The 15241-nt window shown below is 43.4% G+C and overlaps 1 long non-coding RNA gene across 5 annotated transcripts; it reads left to right on the top strand.

The window, feature by feature from the left end:
* The first annotated feature begins 8165 nt into the window (after positions 1 to 8165).
* Positions 8166 to 13327, top strand: LOC142652369 (uncharacterized). 5 transcript variants are annotated; one of them, XR_012847836.1, is made up of 3 exons: positions 8166 to 8519; positions 8616 to 9499; positions 9613 to 9768. It is a non-coding gene; the product is annotated as an uncharacterized LOC142652369 (long non-coding RNA). The 5 variants fall into 5 exon arrangements; XR_012847835.1 differs by lacking the exon at positions 8166 to 8519 and adding an exon at positions 11971 to 13327 and having other exon boundaries at positions 8531 to 9499; positions 9613 to 9691; XR_012847833.1 differs by lacking the exon at positions 8166 to 8519 and adding an exon at positions 11971 to 13327 and having other exon boundaries at positions 8531 to 9499; positions 9613 to 9730.
* Positions 13328 to 15241: the final 1914 nt, after the last annotated feature.

Here is a 15241-nt window from a genome sequence, read left to right as displayed (position 1 = left end):
GCGCTCAAAGCCACTTCAGAACTGAACTGGTCCCTGAAAAAATAGGCTTTTGAAATTTTCTTGAAAATATGAGAAATTGCTACTAAAGTTCTAAGCCTTGTAACGTCCTAGAAAAATAAAAAAAAATTCTAAAAACGATGCAAACATAAAGTAGACATATGGAAAATATAAAATAGTAAGTATTTTGTGTGGTATTACTATCTGTTTTACAAGTAGATGCATTTAAATTTAGAAAAATGCTAATTTTTGCTAATTTTCTCTAAATCTTGGTGTTTTTTACAAATAAATATTGAATTGATCGAACAAATTTTTTCCCTAACATAAAGTACAATATGTCACGAGAAAACAATCTCAGAATCACTTGGATAGGCAAAAGCATTCCGGAGTTATTACCACATAAAGTGACACATGTCCGATTTGAAAAATCGGCTTCGTCCTGAAGGCCAAAACAGGCTCAGTCCTGAAGGGGTTAAATGCTTAATTAATGATGGAGTAACGAGGGAATAGACCAGGCAGCCCATTAAATAGCTTTTGAGATAATTGTCCTATTACCTTTTGTCCCTTGAAAAAGAGGCAGCTTTTTATTAAAGAGCTGTAATTTCTAAACCCTTCCTAGAATTAGGATGTGAATACCCTCAAATTAAAGCTGAGAGTCATCATTTTTGAGGCCCATATTGATTATATAACTGTATATTCAATATGTTCAAACCGCTAAAATTCCAAAACTTGTGTCACTGTCCAAATAATTCTGGGCCTAACTGTGTGTGTGTGTGTGTGTGCGGGTGGGTGGGTGTGTATATGTGTGTGTGTATATATATATATATATATATAAATACAATTTAATAACATGTATTCAGTAAAATATTTTCCAGTACATCCCTCATGACAGCACCACAAGAGGTTACCCTATTGACCTCTATAGGGACAGGAAGACAGACCGGTTAAAAGGCCCCTCCCACCACCCACTTGCCAGTGTTCTTCCTGTCCTACAGGGTCAGGAGCAGAGAGACGTCGCTCCTGTGTTACTGCAGGAGAAAAACTCGGGCAGGGGGCAAGATCCGGGGGGGCCGTGCACTCCCCCTTCTATTCCTCCTAAAGCCTAGGCTAATACCCCTCTAACGAGAGGTCCCTTAGCTCCCAACCTAAAACACCTACCTTAGGAATCCTAGGCAGGGTTCCGGTAGTGTGTGGGGTTCGGCATTCCCAAGCAGGCTTCGGCCTGGCCGCGGACCAGGCGGGGACCGGCAGCTCCATAGGCTTGGAAGCACCGGCAAAAGCATCCTTGCTGCGCCGCATAGCAGGCCTCAGTCACCGGCTATGACGCGGCCGCACCTCAACGAATAGCCGCGACCGGAAATGACGCCGGGCTACTTCCGGTCCGCGGCCATCTTGGAAGGCGGGAAATTCAAAACGCCCGCATTTAAAGGGACACGCACAGGTATGTAATTAGAGCTGATACCTCTAACTTGGATTGATATTTTGTGGATTGCATATTGCATTGGCTGTTACCTGTTGCGGAATGGAACTTCCTCGTTCTGACAGAATTCCGGATATGTCCCAGGGTCACGTGAGTCTCACCCTTGGGGTAAGGGTTATGACTCCTTATGTAAGTACACCATACTTTACCTGCCTTCTGTTTTCTCTAGCATAAAGACTCCTCTCAGAGACAAACTGATAAAAAGGTTAAAAAATGTGCGACTTGTGCGAAAAAATTGCCAGAGTCACATAGGAAACAATTGTGTCAGGATTGTATTGCAAAAGTACTAAAAGAGGAACAACCGACATTTATGTCTGAACTTAGGGCTATGATTCGTGAAGAAGTGAGTCAGTCAGTAGCCTCCCTCGCCCCTCCTCAAGAAACTCCCGCTCACTCCCGGGCAAAAAGACCACGGATTGAAGTGGATCAAAAATATTGTCTGCCATCTCAGGGGTCTGATCCGGAGCAGGAGTGTTATTACCTATCGGAGGGTGAGTTAGAAGAAGGAGAGGAACTCTTGCCTTCAACTTCATCCACTCAAGGGAGATACGAAGTCCAAGAACAAATTGTGTTCTATCCTGTTTACAGGTTCTCTGATGTTCGGTCCTCTCCCGGATAACATGCTGGAGAATGCAGCGGATAGGAAAAAGGGGTTTCCAGAAGAGAAACAAGAAAAAAAACAAAAAAAAACCTCAGTTTGGGAGGCTTCGCCAACAGAGGGAGCCAACCTTACAGAACTACAGCGGGAAAGGGAAGTCCGGTCGCTGGAGTTACCCCAAAGGAAGAAGGGGTCGAGGATATCGCCTTAACCCCAATAACTCATTTCAGCCCTCAAAGCAATGACGCCAAGAGTGTGGGGGGGAAGACTCCTACAATTTTATCCCAAATGGACCTGAATTACCCAGAACCCCTGAGTTCTAAAGATTATAATAGAATTGTACAAAATAGAATTCTCCTCCATTCCGCCAGAGAAATTTCTAATAACCCAGTACCAAGCAAAAGACCTTCATCAGATCCTTATCCGGGACGTCCAGAAACTACTCAAATTTAGAGCAATTACTCCAGTTCCCCACAACGAAAAATTCAAGGGCCACTATTCAAAGATCTTCTTAGTCAAAAAACCAAACGGTTCTTACAGGACAATAGTCAACCTGAAGGTCCTGAACAAATGGGTAAAATATCTAAAATTCAAGATGGAGTCTATCAGATCGACTATTCCTCTAATAAGGGAAGAGGCATCAATGTGTACGATCGATTTAAAGGATGTGTATTATCACATTCCTATCCACCCCGCTTACCAGAGATTCCTCAGATTCGCGATTCAGAGCGGTCCTTCCATTCTCCACTTCCAGTTTGTCTGCCTCCCTTTCGGCATTTCCTCAGTCAGGGCATAGTAATTATCCCATATCTAGACGACTTCCTGTTGACAGAAGATACTCCGTCTATCTTAAACAGTCATCGGTCACAGGTTCTTTCCCTACTACAGGAATTGGGATGGATAATCAACTTCCAAAAGTCAAGTCTTCCTCCCCAAAAACAGAAAGTCTTCTTAGGAGTGCTACTAGACTCCTCCCTTCAACATTCCTTCCTCCCAAGAGAGAAACAAATACTTCTACTGACAGAAGTACGGGAATTTTGGAGGAAAAGCGCCTGTTCCATAAGGGAAGAAATGCGGATGTTGGGAATGATGACGTCTTGCATCCAATCTATTCCATGGAGTCAATTTCACTCCAGACCCTTACAGAATCTGATCCTGTCCCAGTGGGATGATCGAAAACAGGACTCCTTGAATTCAAAAATTCAAATTTCCGAGACCGTGAAATCATCTCTCCATTGATGGCTCTGCACAAACAACATGAGCAAGGGGGTCCCTGGAGAATGGTCCCTAAACAGGGAAGTCTTTCTGTCCTTAACCCGAAGATGGGGTTATCCACAAATAGACCTGTTTGCCACAAGGAAAAACTCCCAAGTAGAGACATTCTTCTCCCTAAATCTCAGACAACCCATTGGGAGTAGATGCATTGTCCCAACCCTGGGACATGGATCTGGCCTATGCCTTTCCTCCGTTTCCTCTAATACCAATGGTATTAAGAAAAATCCAGGAAGATTTGACAAAGCTCATCATTATTCTTCCCTATTGGCCAAAAAGAAGCTGGTTTCCAATCGTAAAGTACCTAGCATTGGAAGACCCTATCATGCTCCCAGTCAAGGAGAATCTTCTCTCCCAGGGTCCCTTATTCTTTTAGGGAATAGAAACTCTGAAGTTGTCTGCCTGGATCCTGAAAGGCAGATCTTGAGAAACCACGGTCTGTCAGATGAGGTAATTTCAACTATCTTATCAAGTCTTAAAGAAGTTACCTCAAAAATCTATCAAAAAATTTGGAAGAAATTCTGTTCCTGGTATGGAGATCCAGGACCAGACCCCTTTTCTCCCAACATCGCGAAAATCCTAGATTTTCTACAATCGGGATTCAAAAAAGGGCTTAGCCCTAGTACCTTAAAAGTGCAAATTTCAGCCTTAAGTAATTTTTTTAATACTCCTTTAGCTGAACATCGGTGGATCAGAAGATTCACTCAAGCGGTCTCTAAACTGAAACCTTCCCTAAAGAAATCAGTTCCTACCTGGGATTTGAATGCAGTGTTTACGGCTCTTTGCGATCCCCCCTTTGAGCCGCTCGACACGATTAGTATGCATTTTTTAACAGCTGCATTCTTAGTCGCTATTACTTCAGCAAGAAGGATTGGAGAAATCAAATCTCTGTCGGTCATAGAACCCTACCTAAAAGTACAAGAAAATAAGATCATTCTAAAGCTGGATTCTTCCTTTATTCCAAAGGTATCTACTGCTTTCCATAGGGAACAAGAAATAATTCTACCTTCCTTTTATCCAGATCCTAAAAACTAACAAGAAGAAAAATTCCATTGCCTGGATGTCAGGCGAAAAATTCTTCAGTATCTGGATAGAACCTCCTGCTGGAGACGAGATAAAAAATCTATTTGTCCTGTATGGGGGAAAGAATAGAGGAAAGAAAGCCTCAAAAGGCTCTCTAGCGAGATGGGTAAAAACTACCATACAAGAAGCCTACAAGTCCCAAGGACTATGTGCCCCACAAGGCATCAAAGCCCATTCAACGAGGGCAATTTCGGCATCCTGGGCAGAAAGAAGAGAAGCCTCTATGGACCAAATCTGCAGAGCTGCCACTTGGTCAAGCCATCATACGTTTTGCAAACATTATAGGCTAGATCAGGGGTCTCAAACTCGGCCGGGTAAGTGGGCCGCATATAGAAAAAATGGGAAGTTGACGGGCCGCATTACTTTCAAATTTGATACAATACAAAATTATTGTTAATCAATTAGTTATTTGAACTACTATAACACTATATTACTAGAATAATAATACTACATTACTATAATAATAGCGCTAGGTTTAAAATTTGAGATATTTCTCCACGTGCTTATTTCAACAATCCAGCTTTCCAGTTTAAGTGTCGCTAAATGCAGTCCGGCGGCTCAGTTAGCACACATGTCAAGATTGGGCAGCCCCTTTTTAGATAGTGCCGCAGTGCCCTCTGTGGATGCTGCCGCAGTGCCCTCTGTGGATGCTACCGCAGTGCCCTCTGTGGATAATGCAACACACCCCTAGATAAGGCCACAGTGCCCTCTGTAGATAAGGCCTTAGTGCCCTCTGTAGATAAGGCCACAGTGCCCCCTGTAGATAAGGCCACAGTGCCCTCTGTAGATAAGGCCACAGTGCCCTCTGTAGATAAGGCCACAGTGCCCTCTGTAGATAATGCAACACACCCCTAGATAATGCCAGTGTCCTCTTCAGATACTGTCACACACCCACTTGTAGATAACGCCACAGTGCCCTCTGTAGAGGCTGCCATAGTGCCCTCTGTAGAGGCTGCCACAGTGCCCTCTGTAGAGGCTGCCACAGTGCCCTTTGTAGAGGCTGCCACAGTGCCCTTTGTAGAGGCTGCCACAGTGCCCTCTGTAGAGGCTGCCAAAGTGCCCTCTTTAGAGGCTGCCCCAGTGCCCTCTGTAGAGGCTGCCCCAGTGATGTCAGGGGCTTGCCCAGAGCTGGAGTCCTAGGCAGAGCGCTAGTAGGCTCTTCCTGGGACTCCAGCTGTTCTCCTGACATCACTGGGACTCCTGCTCTGGGGAAGCCCCTGACATCATTGTCGATGTATGGACAGCGATGTCAGAGGCTTCCCCAGAGTCCCGGAGCAGAGCCGATAATAACGCTCTGCCCGGGACTCCGCTCTGGGGAAGACCCTGACACACTGTCCATATATGCGCAGCGATGTCAGGGAATTCCACAGAGTCCCGGAGCAGACCCGATACTAGCGCTCTGCCCGGGACTCCGCTCTGGGGAAGACCCTGACACACTGTCCATATATGGGCAGATATGTCAGGGAATTCCGCAGCGTCCCGGAGCAGAGCCTATACTAGCGCTCTGCCCGGGACTCCGCTATGGGGAAGACCCTGACACACTGTCCACATATGGGCAGCGATGTCAGTGAATTCCACAGAGTCCCGGAGCAGAGCCTGTACTAGCGCTCTGCCCGGGACTCCGGCTCTGGGGAAGCCCCAGACATCGCTGTTCATATGTGGACAGCGATGTCAGGGAATTCCACAGAGTCACGGAGCAGAGCCGACACTAGTGCTCTGCTCGGGACTCCGGCTCTGGGGAAGCCCCAGACATCGCTGTTCATATGTGGACAGCGATGTCAGGGAATTCCAGAGTCTCGGAGCAGAGCCGATACTAGCGGCTCTGTGTCCCGCGGGCCGCAGATGACAGCCCCAGGGACCGCATGCGGCCCGCGGGCCGCGTGCTTGAGACCCCTGGGCTAGATGTTCTGTCAGATACGGATTTAAGTTTTGGACGGAAAGTCCTCCAATCCGTAGTCCCGCCCTGAGCATTATAATCTGGTATTGCTCCTGTGGTGCTGTCATGAGGGATGTACTGGAAAGTAGGAATTAGACCTACCGGTAATTGTATTTCCAGGAATCCATCATGACCGCACACTTACTTTCCCTCCCTTATTGAAATTCTGATTTGTGCAAGTAACATGTCAGTTATTATCCCTAGAAATAAAATAGGGTTGCATCCATCCTGGTGTAGTAATTGAAAAACACTGGCAAGTGGGTGGTGGGAGGGGCCTTTTAACCTCTCTGTCTTCCTGTCCCTACAGAGGTCAATAGGGCAACCTCCTGTAGTGCTGTCATGATGGATTCCTGGAATAGGTCTAATTCCTACTTTTTTATTAAGGGGCTAATGTTTTTAGATTGATGGTAATACGCTGTCTCATTAAGGGTATTCATGCCACAGCATTGTGTCATAAGAATGTGGCGGGATAGGGTGGGTGTCAGACCGCCTAAAGATAGCCAGACTCCTGCTCTAATGGCCAGGATCAGAGTTCCCTCAATGTTAACCTCTTAGATGCCTTGGTCTTGCTCTGCCGCCCCGATGTGCACCCCGCAACACGATCGCCTTTTGCCGATGGTTTACTTGGGACAAATTAAAAAAATGTGAAACCCACTTCTTCCCTTTACAAAAATGCTTTATTATGAAAAAAAAAAAAGGCTTCATATAATTGATATTGTCGGGTATGTAACAAATTGCTGTTTTCTGTTCATCCTGCCCTCCAAAAAATACAATAAAAAGTTATCAAAATGTCGTATGTACCCCAAAATGGATCCCATGAAAACTTTACATCGTTCTGCAAAAAATAAACCCTCATACGGCGGCGGAAAAATCCAAAAGTTATGGCTCTTAGATACTTTAAAAAAAATGTTGTGCAAATATAGTAAATCATAAAAAGACTATAAATTTGTTATCGCCATAATCGTAACTACCTGTAGCAAAAGCGTTATTTTATTTATACCACATGGTAAGGCCCCATGCACACGACTGTACAATTCATCCATAATTGCGGGCCGTCATTGCATTCCGCAATTACGGACTCATTCATCTCTATTGACCACGGGTAACTTTCCGTATATTTACAGGAAGGTGTCCGGGCTGTAGAAAGCCGGCGCAAAAGATAGGACATGTCCTGTCTTTTTGGTTTTTACGGACCGTGCTCCCATACTTTGTATGGGCGCACGGGCCGAAAATGCAGGTGGCTGTCTGCGGCCATTGGCGGGTGGCCGTGCCCGCAATCACGGGCAGTGATTATTGGCTGGCCGTGTGCATGAGGCCTACCTAACAAGCCTAAATTTAAGACGTAAAAAAGAATGGCAGAATTTCTCGTTTTTTTCCATTACCCCTATCAAAAAGAGTTAAAAAAAAGTGGTATGAGTGAGATTATAACCTATAATTTTGGTTTAGGTGAAACAGTCCAGACTTGTTCATCCACACACTAACGCTCTGTGCAGTAACGGGACGTCCCTGTAATGTCTCCAGATTTATTATGGACAAAATCCATTATAACATTCATTTTTATATCCATGTTACAGACAATTATTTTGGTTATTGATATAAATTAGACTTTCAATGTTAGTGTTTACTGGAAATTACAATGTTATATATGTCTCCTAATGAGAGCCACTGTAGTTTATATGAGAAGAATGTGTTGTGCTGGTTACTATGGTGATAGCAGCCATCTTGGGGCTTATGTCAGAAGAATGCATTGTGCTGGTTGCTATGGTGATAGCAGCCATCTTGTGCCTTATATGAGAACAATGTGTTGTGATGGTTGCAATGGCAGACATCTATGGGAGAAGATTGAACCTCATTTAACACAACTGTCTAATAGAAAAACTGGAATTGTTGACCATAGCAACCAATCACAGTGCAGCTTTCATATTTCCAGCGCAGTGGAAAAAAATGAAAGCTGAGCTTTGATTGTTAACTATGGGCCACAGGATATGTTTAGAAAAACAGCCCGGACACCTTCCCTTAACAGTTTTGATAAATGCGGCTCAATGTGCTGTGCTGGTTACTATGGTGACGGCAGCCATCTTGTTACAATCAAAGGCAGTTGGTGTGAGCAGCCTGATCCTGGATAAAACTATATAAGGAGAGCGTCTAACAAGGTAAGAGAGCAGAAAACGTCCATAGCACTGGATATCATAGATTATAAAGAGTAGAAAACAACCTGCCATTGATGGGGAATATCATTTACCTCATAGATGGAGAACGCAGCAGGATGACATTGATTATAGATGGAGGTCAGGAGGAAAGTATGCATAAAATACATGAAGGATTACACCGAAACAAGATGGATGATACAGATATAATCTCACTATCTGATATCCTGAATACTGAAGTTCATGTCTAGTTTTATCAGGACAGTTTAGATATTATTTTTCGGGGGGGTTATTGGGGGTATTTTCAGGTGCTATTATCTGGTGGGGGGGGAAATGTTCCCTATAAAGAGAATTAAGTCTAGACAAATGTTTGTAGAGAACTATGGGGTGTTCTGTGTATGTGATCTGATGTGATATCTGAGGTGATACATGTAGAATTGTGGAGGTTGTTCTCTATTTGGGAACTGTTGCATTGGCCGGAAAAAAAATAATAGGATAATATAGATAACATACAATCCTGGGGCAAGCGACTACCAGGGTCAATAGACCTCTATGGGAAAGATGCCCGCTAAGGTGAATACTGTTATCATGGGCGTCATTTCTGACCACATGCGATCTTATGTATGTTGCACATATGGGAGCGTTCTGTATGAGGGGGGTAGATCATGTCATATTTAAGATAATACATGTGGGGGTGTAGGCATTGTTCTCTTTTGGTAACATAGTATTTATTTTGATAATGTGTGTGGGGTCTTCAATGGACTAACAATATTTTATAATTTCTCTTATGGCGAGCTGAAAAAAGAAACTGTGCCCATGAGGGCACAAACTACTGGAAGCTTCCGTGGAGCCCCTGAGATGTTGACAGTGAATTTGATTGGGGGAGAGCTGAGCCGTGGCCGGAACCTCTCGAGAAGCCATCCGAACTTCAATGAGGATGGCAACAATTATGACCCAAATGTAATATTGCCCCTCTATGGCAATGGGTATTATAATAATTTATCATTAAATGATGTATAATAGATCTGAGAAAGGTTGCACTTGATGTACATGTGTCTTTCTTTTCAACCTAAGTAATTATATAACATTTCAACTCTAGGATATCAAGCGGATGACGGTCGAGTCAGAAGTGATTGTTGGGCCAAGTGTGAAAAAATAAATCCCCATCCTCCTGAGAAGTAATTCTAACTTCAATAAAGATGATTCATGATCCAAATGTAATATTACTCCTCAATAAATCTCTTGTAAAACGATATCTCAAATATGGGATTTAGTTTTGGGCTTGACATTGTATAAAGCATATATACAGACGGTTTAAAGGCATGCAACTAGATTATTAACTCCTTCCCGCCGCAGCCCTTTTTGAGATTTTCATTTTCGTTTTTTCCTCCCCACCTTCCAAAAGTCATAGCGTCTTTATTTTTCCATCTATATAGTCCTATGAGGGCTTGATTTCTGCGGAACGAGTTGTAGTTTTTCATAGCACCATTTATTGTTCCATATAATGTACTAGATTTAACACTAAACAACTAACGTTGTATTGATATATATATATATATATATATATATAGATGTACGTTCACTTGTATACAATATAAATATCACTGCCTATATGAACAATTAAAATATACATTTTATTATAGAAATCAAGAACTAAAACTGGGCTAGATAGCCAAGAAACTATTAGAGGCGTAAGCACGATGACCAGCAACGGGGGTGCAGATGGGTACTGTTATGTCTGTGTAACCGCACGATGCATAAAGATATCTCCCACTCTTGATTTATATCATAAACACCTGGTCGATATGTGCCACTAGAGCTGTGTCCCTACGCGTTTCCGCACCACTTAGTTATCAGGGTGCTTCATCAGGTGTCACAATGTTATTGAATAAAAACATCTAATGGCCGGTAAACACCTATTGCGTGCCTAAAACATTAACCCGGCTCGTGCACGACACTAGTCAGCTGGTCGAACACGAGCAGAGTAAATGCCGGACATAAATAGTGATAGTCCCTCCCCCCCAACGATGACGCGGCGCCCGGACAGCCAATCCCCTACAAGCCACGCCGATGACGTGACCTGAGCAGGGCGAGCCCCCGGATGCACACTACAGTCACGGACGTGAGCAACCGAAGCGTCCCTAGTAACCAGGGATCATTAGGTGGCTACAGCACAAACTACGAGAAGAATGCTGACCTTGGATGAGGTAAGGAAACAAGCTGGCATAGACTGTCAGCAAAAAGACCTATATCACCATCAGACTATTAGATAGGTAAGGAGGCAGCTTTATATTGAGACAATTCCAAAAGCTACCCACATTCCCAAATAGACAAGTGACGAATGATAGATGAATATAACATGATGATTGACTGAAAATGAAGACGAGGTGAGAGATAGAATTGTGGAAGATTATGCATGGCGCATTCTATCTCTCACCTCGTCTTAATTTTCAATGTTTGCGGTTTTCCTTTTCAATAAGTTAGCAAAGATTATTAACATTCTGTTTTCACTTTGTCATTATGGGGTATTGAGTGCAGAATGATGGGAAAAAACTTGGCCTCCATGTAACATAATGTGAAATTTTTTTAAAGGGTCTGAAGACTTTCCGAATCTACTGTGTGTATGTATGTATGTATATATATATATATATATATATATATATATATATAAAAACCAGCATAGAATATAGTAACGGCACCAGGACTTCAAGACGGATGAAAAACAGGGTGGATTTATTCACCTCAAACACAGCAACGTTTCGGTTCAACAGGAACCTTTCTCAAGCCATCGAAACGTTGCTGTGTTTGAGGTGAATAAATCCACCCTGTTTTTCATCCGTCTTGAAGTCCTGGTGCCGTTACTATATTCTATGCTGGTTTTTGTCTAAAAAGAGGAGGAATTGATTCATCCCCTGGTGACGAGCACATGGCCTGATTTTCCAGATTCGTGGAGTGCTGTGTTTTTCTGCTCTTGTTGTGTATATATATATATATATATATATATATATATATATATATATATATATATAGTTGCATTGTTTCTTTGGTTTGTGAAAGGGGTTGCCAGAGGGGCCCTCTGTAATGCTAGATTTCCTTGACCACATTATATGGGCAGCCAGAGCCTCCCCCGGTGATAACAGCTAATCGTCGTGGGTTGGACTTCTCTATCCTCCGGGTAATGAGATGGCTTCTTCTAAAAAATAGGTTGTCTCCTTTAGTAGGACCCTTCAAAGGCAGTGTCTATAGACCACATGTGACCACAGGGTCATAAAGAAAAATTTGACTCTCCTTTCATGAGGATTAACCGATTAACCTTGTGTTTTGGAAGTGAAAGATCTTCCATGTTGAGAAGGTCTTGCTTTGTATTGTGGAACCATGAATTGTATGGGTATAAAATGTTAGATGTTAGGTAACCTTATATACTGCTATTAGCTCTTTTATTTTACTGTGCTTTCAGTTTTCAGAAGATTGCAGTGTGTGACTGTGTCCATTGGATGTCTCTGCTTCTCTATCACAAGCATTGATTAAGTACCGTGAAAAATGGTTGGACAGATACGGATCAAATTGAGGCTACAAGGAGGCTGCTGTATATAAGAGCAGCATAGAGCATGCAGGAGGAAAGCAGGCTGGAAAATATATGAATGTGTGTGGGGTCAGATCTCTGCTTTCTCCCCCACAGTAATGCTAAGGGAAATCTTTACTGAAGTGTAGATCCTGGGAAGAACACAACAAATTCATAAAGCATTACAGGAATTGCAGTGAATGTTTTTGTTTTTTTAATCAAAAATATTTCAAGGGGTTTTCCCACAACAGATTTACAGTACCATGAGATTAGATTTGTGGGGTCCAACTCCTAGAATTGGGGTGTCCAGGCTTTGCTCCCAAAGGAGACGTGAAAAATACAGTAGGAAACAGCATTTAGCACTTCATTAAGACCTTATAGCTAACTTATAAGAGTAGAGAACCTTTAAAAAGAAAGCCCAACACAAAATGTTAACACAAAATGTTCTACTGTAAGGCCGCTTGCACACTAAGCAGATATATCCGCTGCAAATCCACCTGCATATTTGTGTAATATGTGGATTTCACAGCGAATTTCCCCCCTCACATTGAAAGATGTTAAATCCTCCATGAAAATCTGCAGCAAAAAATAAATATGCTGGATATTTTAAATTCCACAATTTGGCAGAATGTAGATGAGATTTGTTAAACGCCACTCTTGACACATCACGGTGTTTGAAGTGCTACACTTGGACGGGGCAATGTGGCAGTGACACAGCTGGGTTGAGAGTGCTGCTATTTTGGAGAAATGCTGACGGCATCGCTGCTTCTTGGATCACACATCTTTTTGCATGTCTATTCAATATGTTATCAATGCTGATGGTGAAGCAAACCCTTTAATACTGGGAGTGTTTCCCAAAATAACATATTAGAGAATGAGTCCAGACGTTTTGCCAAATAGCTGCGAGGTCATAGCTGCTGTGCAGAGCGCTTTATGATAGTCTATAGTTTGGCTACTGAGGTCCTCACAGTAAGGTAGGGTGTAAGTGGGCTCCTGGCACATTGCTACTCTTTACCCCAATGTATATCTGCATGGTTTGTCAATTGTTTTTTTTTACTTTCTGGCTACCTTGCCATTATTGTCTATCTATTTTGATGGTCTATTTCATAGCTCTACACGTGTTTGTTTGACTTACCATGGCTGTTTATTTACAATGTACTATACTATGGGCCAGTAGCCCACTCAGTACTTTCTTTACTGTGAGGACTTATATTTTAAATCTATTTTGATGCTACTACTTGTATTTTGTATTTTTATCATGTCTCAATAAAAAACTATTTTATTTTGAAAATGTTTGGGTCATGTAACACTGAATATTCGCATATGTATTCAAGCTATGACTTTGGTGTTTGACCAATTATACTACTGGGGAACTTTTTTGGTGTTATCATACGGTGCAGATTATAGGTGAATTTGTGCTAATATGTTGTGGCGACTATTTTTTATTAGCAAGATTGTCGGATGCGAGTTCAATGGAACTTTTGTATATATTTTATTGGATCTCTCTGTGCAGTACATAACAATTCTCGAATTCTACTGCATCATCTCAACTGTTCCTGCCTCTGTGCTGCAGTTACAGCTACAATTGAGCTCTAGCAGATAGTGAAACATATTCTTTTGAGATTTTTGGGGATTTCATTAACAAGGTGTAATGACGGGGTGGGGAGACAGACAGGTGAGCCCTAATCTACCCGCCACTCAGTCCCTGCCTACTTGCACGGCCCATCCTAGGCGATGGCGTACAACTGGGCGACGGTTCCTACGCTAAATAAGTGCACGATAGATAGACAAACAGACAAGGGTACACAGAAGCTAAGGGAAATGGGGCAGTTACCCACAGCAACACCGTGAGCAACAAGAGTAGTCAACGAGCCAAGTCAAACCAGGAGTCTACGAGGTACCAAACGCAGAGCAGGAGTGTAGTCAGTAAGCCAGGGTCAATTTGAAGCAGAGGTCAATAGTACTAGCAGGAACAGCAGAGCCAGGTAACAAGACAGAATTACAGGCAAAGGAAGAGCAGGAAATGAAGGTATAAATAGACCGAGGGCGGGAGCTAGCTCCGTGTGGCCAGGCTGTGATAGGCTGGTAGGCTGAGGAGTGGGAGAACCTGAGTGGTAGCAGATCGAGTAACTCTATCAGACCTAGGAGCAGATGCACACTGATTAACCACGGGCGTCGACACAGAAGCTGGAGGGGCCACTGGACGCTTCCTAGGTGGACCTGGCTTATTGGGGAACCGAAAATGGAACCTCCTGAGCAATACCCCAGCGTGAACATCCCGGGCGGGTACACAAGTCCTCTCCTCAGGCCCGTATCCTCTCCAATGGACCAGGTACTGGAGGGAGCCTTGGACCATCCTGCTGTCCACAATCTTGGCCACCTCGAATTCTACCCATTCAGGGGTGAGAATAGGGACCTGAGGTTTCCTCGAGGTAGCCAAGGACGGGGAGCAGCGTTTCAGGAGGGAGGCATGAAACACGTAGTGTATTTGAAAAGACGGGGGTAACTCCAGCCGGAAGGAGACAGGGTTAAGGACCTCAATGACCTTGTACGGCCCTATATACCGGGGAGCACATTTTTTGGACGGAACTTTAAGACGCAAATTTTTTGAAGGCAGCCACACCAGATCCCCAACCATAAACAAGGGGTTAGCAGAATGTCTTCTATCTGCCTGAGTCTTTTGTATGCTCTGGGACGCCTCCAGGTTCTTCTGAACCTGGGCCCAGACTGTGCACAGTTTCCGATGAACTACATCTACCTCGGGATTGTTGGAATCACCAGGTGAAACGGAGCAGAACCGTGGATTAAACCCAAACTTACAGAAAAAGGCGGAGACCCCTGACGAGTTACTGACCCGGTTATTAAGGGAAAATTCGGCGAGGGGAATGAAGGAGACCCAATCATATTGACAGTCGGAGATAAAACACCTTAAATAATGTTCTACAGACTGATTAGTCCTCTCAGTTTGGCCAATAGTTTCAGGATGGAAGGCCGAGGAGAAGGACAGATCAATCTCCAACTTTTTACAGAAAGCTCTCCAAAACAATGAAACAAATTGTACCCCTCTGTCAGAAACAATATTGACAGGAACCCCATGGAGACACAGGATGTGTTTGACAAACAAGGTAGCTAACGTCTTGGCATTGGGTAGTTTCTTGAGGGGCAC

The sequence above is a fragment of the Rhinoderma darwinii genome, chromosome 5, assembly GCF_050947455.1.
Source record: "Rhinoderma darwinii isolate aRhiDar2 chromosome 5, aRhiDar2.hap1, whole genome shotgun sequence".
Classification (NCBI taxonomy): Eukaryota; Metazoa; Chordata; class Amphibia; order Anura; family Rhinodermatidae; genus Rhinoderma; species Rhinoderma darwinii.
This window is presented reverse-complemented; position numbering and strand designations above follow the sequence as displayed.